The following is a 6,000-nucleotide window of genomic DNA, read 5'->3' as shown; positions in this document are numbered from 1 at the left end:
CCCAGAGAGTCCAGTTGAGGCTACTGAAGACCTTTGTTGCAAAACAGTGTGTTTTAAAACCTCTTAAATGTAAAGACCCTATTAGATTGTTTTTATTCAATTCAGTCTGGTATGAGAACGGTAGCCCCTATCTGCAAAAGCAGGGTGTCTGCGGAAAGCTGAGTATCTTGGCTATTGATCGGTGCCTTCAAATCTTTTGTATGACTTACTACCATACATGGGCATACGCATTTATAAGGGGAGCCGAGCCAAAATAAACACAGAATACGTTGATACACAACGAAAGCCAGGACTCCACAGATCATGAGTATATCTTATTTGTTGTTTGATATGGTAGAAATTGTGTTTTTATACTGAAGAAATAGCATTTAAGGATTGCAAATATGTAGTATCACTGGAATTTTCTAATTTACAGAAATATGCCACTTTGGAGAGGTTTAGGGACACTTGGAAACGTCCCGTGACCACAACTGACTAAAACATCTGCCCATTTCTAGTTGTTAGGTCCATCAATCCCATTTTTTTCTGATATTGTTCACATGTTGTGGAAGCCATCTGATGTGTTTCCAGCTCTAGTCATCAATAATTAACTTATTTACAACTGCGACCTGGCCAAGATAAAGCAAAGCAGTGCGACAAAAACAACAACACTGAGTTACACATGGGATAGACAAACGTACAGTCAATTACACAATAGAAAATGGGATGCAACCAGCAAAGATATATATGCAGATGACACAGTCATATATTCATGTGCTCCTTCTCTGGTTCAGGCTGTTGGAGAGCTCCAGACTGCTTTTCAGTCACTGCAGGCCTCCCTTTATGGTCTCAAGCTGGTCTTGAATGTAGAAAAAACTATATTCATGACCTTTACCAGAGCTAGACCTCTGCCAGAGAAGGTTAGCATTGTCACATCTGGTGGCTTATCCATTGACAAAGTGTCATCCTACAAATACCTATGTATGGTTGGATGACAAGTTGTCCTTTAAAGTTCATGTGGATAATCTTGTGACAAAGCTTACGTTGAAATTGGGTTTTTATTTTCGTAATAAGGCTTGCTTCCCACTTATGGCTAGAAAGAAGCTTGTTCAGCCCACTTTTGTCTCTGTAATTGATTATGGTGACTTGTTGTATATGCACGCAGCCTCCTCCGTCTTACAGAGACTGGACTCTGTTTATCATGCAGCCTCCTCCGTCTTACAGAGACTGGACTCTGTTTATCATGCATCCTTGCGCTTTATTACCAATGCCAAGTCACTCACCCACCATTGCACATTGTACCAAATGGTAGATTGGACCCCACTTTATATGCGCAGAAAGAAACATTTGTATGTGTTCATCTACAAAGCCCTTTTGGGTAAACTCCCTCTTTACCTCTGTAGTCTGGTCTCCTTCACCACCAGCAGTTACCATACCCAGTCTGCTAGGTGGTTGCTACTTAAAGTCCCCAGGACATTCACAGTATTAGGCAAGACTGCCTTCTCTTCTTGTGCACCAGATGCATGAAATAGTCTACAATCGATGCTTCATCTAGATATGTTAGTTTTTTAGGCTGGATCATGTTATTGTATTGTTGTGTGTTTTAATTATGTAATGTATGGATTGTTGCTCCCTTGTTGGCCAGGTCTCTCTTGAAAAAGACACTCTGAGTCTCAATGGGCTTTTCCTGGTTAAATATAGGTTCCTTTTTTTTATTATTCAAAATTAAACATGTTAATTAATTAAAAAACAGTTATTTTGTGTGTGCTTGATCTGGTGTATTCTGAAGTATGTAACTCCTATCTATCTTCTGATAATTTCCTCATGGTTTCCAAGATGTCTTCTTTCCAAATATACCACGTTTTCTGCATGTCAGAATCATGTAATTACACATGAAAAGCAGTTACTTTTGGGTATGTTGATTTAGGAGGAAATCTACATTTAGGAAACACCTTTCCTGTAGAAACCCTGCTTCTTAAAATACCTTTTCTGATGGGGAGAGAGAGATAACAATTGGAGAGATACAGAGAGAGAAAGAAGTGGCAGAAATGCATGAATAAATAAATATAAAATGAGGATGTCACGCTTTAGGTTCAGGCAGGGGATTCTGGGGGTAAAAATAAACTGCAGTTTCTATATTTCTCTCCTCCTCCCTTCTTCTCCTCCTATTTTTAGCTCAAGACATTTCTCATTCAGAGAGCAGCGTGTACCAGTCTGCCACGTGCAGGCTCCCGGCACGTGCACTAACACTCACACTCACAGTGCTCAACGATGTAGGAACGACGTAAGGGATGAAGAGAGGGAAGGAGGTGGAGGGAGAAAGAGGAGAGGATGAGAGAAAGGAAGAGAGGTGACTCATTGAAACGACTCAGAGAGAAGCATAAAGAAAGAACAAGATAAATAGAGACAAAGGGATGGAAAGAGTGAGATTGAATTGCTGCAGCTGGTTAATCAAATAGATGAATATTCCTTTGAGGAGAGGAGACACATGGGAATGCAGTTACATTCAGGTGGCACACACTAATGCACGCGTGCACACACGCACTAATACTTGTATTGAAAGTTATGAAGTTATTGTTTCCTTTCCAGGAACCACTACAGCTAACTGTCAATCCCAATTTAACTATACCAAACGTTAAGCTAATAGTCGTGACGGTGTGTGCATGCTTTCTTGTGTGCATGAGAGAGAGAGAGAGAGAGAGAGAGAGAGAGAGAGAGAGAGAGAGAGAGAGAGAGAGAGAGAGAGAGAGAGAGGCTTTAAGTTTCTATACTGACCTCTTCTGGTTGATTGGCAGACTGCAGCTTAATTCTCATTGGCTGGTCGGGACTTGTGGATCAGTCAGTCAGACCACTATGAGTTTCACTACGTAGTGTTGTACTCCGTGAAGCTTCATTCGTACCGGATGCAAGTATGTAATGCAAGAACACAATTAGCTAATTTTGCAGTGCAAGCATAGCTGCGGGAAGACATTTTGAGTTTGGGATGCTCTTCATAATAAAGCATTGCATGCTTCTACAGTATCATCGCATTTGCATAGAAGCATACAGTTGAGCAGAGGTATTTTTAGAATTTGCACAGGTCCTTTTTTGGGGGGTTGCATTTTATAAAACACATTTCATGCAACTCTACTTCATTTACATGACTGGAGACTTTAGCAGAAAAAAATTTTATACTACACATATGACAGAAATCAGTGTCTACTCTGACACTGACAAATGCAACAAATAGCCTAGGGCAATAAAAAAGAGGGGAGACACACAGATTGTACAATATTAGGAGGAAATTTAGATTTTAAAGGCTGGGGTAGGCTATAGGCTACTAAATTAACTTTCCAGTGGCACTCAGTCACCCAATGATAAAGACGGCATTAATATGCATAGGCTACTCACCAGTGATGGCCGACTTGGATGTGCTCATTCCAATAGCCTATGTCAAGATAGGGTACTTTGAAAAACAGAGCTGTTGGCTCCTCAGAGGAGGAAGGAGAGGACCATCCTCCTCAGTGAATTTTTTTTTTAATTGTAAAAGATTTGAAAAGTTATCCTTTTTAGATAAAACTATACTAAATATAATCACGCCATCACCAAATAATTTACTAAAACACACTATTTGGCAAAGGTCTACTGTAGCTTCAACAGCACACTGTAGGGTAGTACCATGGTGTAGCCGGAGGACAACTAGCTTCCTTCCTCCTCTAGCTACATTGACTTCAATACAAAACCTAGGAGGCTCATGGTTCTCACCCCCTTCCATAGACTTACACAGTAATTATGAAAACTTCCGGAGGACGTCCTCCAACCTAGCAGAGCTCTTGCAGCATGAACTGACATGTTGTCCAACCAATCAAAGCATCAGATAATTAATTTAGTACTGAAAACATAAACTACAGCTAGCTAGCACTGCAGTGCATAAAATGTGGTGAGTAGTTGACTCAAAGAGAAAGACAATAGTTGAACAGTTTAGAACAAATTCATTTCTTCCACAATGAAGAAGAAGCAAGAGAGAGAGAGAAAGATTTCCTAATTTCTTTTCACTGACTTAGCTAGCAAATGCAGCTAGCTAGTTTAGCCTATTGAAACACCCTTCTCAAACAGAGGGATGCTATGTTAGCTACCTGGCTATGGCTGTCCAACACAACACTGGAACTCTTCCAAGTCAAGCTTAGCGTTTGGTTTTACTCATTTATTGCCACCGGTCAGTGGTGGAAAAAGTACACAATTTTCATACTTGAGTAATAATAAAGATACCTTAATAGAAAATTACTAAAGTAAAAGTAAAATCTACTTGAGTAAAAGTAAAAAAAAGTATTTGGTTTATAATATACTTAAGTATCAATGTATAAATCATTTCAAATTCCTTATATTAAGCAAACCAGACAGTACATTGTTTTTTAAATTTAAGGATAGCCAGGGGCACACTCCAACACTCCGACATAATTTACAAACAAAGCATTTGTGTTTAGTGAGTCTGCCAGATCAGATGCAGTGGAGATGACCGGGCATTTTCTCTTTAAGTGCGTGAATTAGACCATTTTCCTGTACTGCTAAGCATTCAAAACGTAACGAATACTTTTGGGTGTCAGGAAAAATGTATGGAGTAGAAAGTACATTATTTGCTTTATGAATGTAGTGGAGTAAAATACAGTTTTTTCAAAAATAGAAATTGTAAAGTACAGACAGTGGTGTAAAGTATTTAGTTTTTTTTTACTTTTCAAGTACTACTTAAGTCGTTTTTTTTTATCTGTACTTTACTATTCACATTTTTGACAATTTTTACTTGACAATTTTGAAAATGAATGAGTCATCCAATATGCTGTTGTCACGCCCAGGCCTTAGTTATCTTTGTTTTCTTTATTATTTTGGTTAGGTCAGGGTGTGACATGGGGGATTTATGTGTTTTTTCTGGTCTAGGGGTTTTGTATGTTTATGGGGCTGTTTCCTTTCTAGGTAGTTTTTATCTCTATGGTTGCCTAGATTGGTTCTCAATTAGAGGCAGCTGTCTATCGTTGTCTCTGATTGGGAACCATATTTAGGCAGCCATATTCTGTGGGTGGTTGTCTTCTGTCTTTGTACTAGATAGGACTGTTTTGGTTTTCACATTTATTGTTTTGTATTTTGTAGTGGTCTCGTTTTATCGTCTATATTAAAGATGTTGAACACTAACCACGCTGCATTTTGGTCCTCTTCTCCTTCAGCGGAAGAAAACCGTTACAGCTGTAATAGAAACAAGGCCATGCTCATGAAACGTCTACCGCCACTTACCTCATCTTTAACGTCACTTACTGGTTGGCTCAATATTGAAGTTGTTGAAAATACATTTGGTAGCTTCTACAGACAGATCAGTCTTCTCTTTTCAACAGTAGGCATCATTTGATTTCCAAACTTAAGTTGTTCCCACCATTGTATTTAGACATTTGCAAAATGACTATTGTAGCTGCTGTTCACTCACAGAAGCAGTGAACAAAAAATAGAAAACAGAAGCATAGAAATACAATCCATAGAGCGGACATTTCCATTTAAGTCAGAACTGGTAGCCATAGCAAGTGTACCCATGAGTTTATCAGTCAAACCAAATAAAAGTTGATTGGTCGTGTACAGAATTTAGTAGATGTTATAGCGGTTGTAGCAAAATGCTCATGTTACTAGCTCCTAACTGTGCAGTAAAATGTCAAACAAGTACAGAAAAAATTAAATCAAGAAAATCTAAAATTGTCTGAACGAATCCAAATAAGTACCCAAATAACCGTGTATCAGTAATCCAAATGCAATCTAAGAATTATATGTTCAGCAGTAGATATACACTGAGTGTACAAAACATTAGTAACACCTTCCTACTATTGAGTTACACCCCCTTTTGCCCTCAGAACAGCCTCAATTTGTCTGTGCATGGACTCTACAAGGTGTGGAAAGTGTTCCACAGGGATGCTGGCCCATGGTGACTCCAATTCTTCCCCACAGTTGTGCAAAGTTGGCTGGATGTCCTTTGGATGTCCATTCTTGATACACACAGGAAACTGTTGA

This window comes from Oncorhynchus clarkii, chromosome 20 (assembly GCF_045791955.1).
Source record: "Oncorhynchus clarkii lewisi isolate Uvic-CL-2024 chromosome 20, UVic_Ocla_1.0, whole genome shotgun sequence".
Lineage (NCBI taxonomy): Eukaryota > Metazoa > Chordata > Actinopteri > Salmoniformes > Salmonidae > Oncorhynchus > Oncorhynchus clarkii.
The sequence above is the reverse complement of the archived record's forward strand: the minus strand, read 5'-3'. Positions refer to the sequence as shown.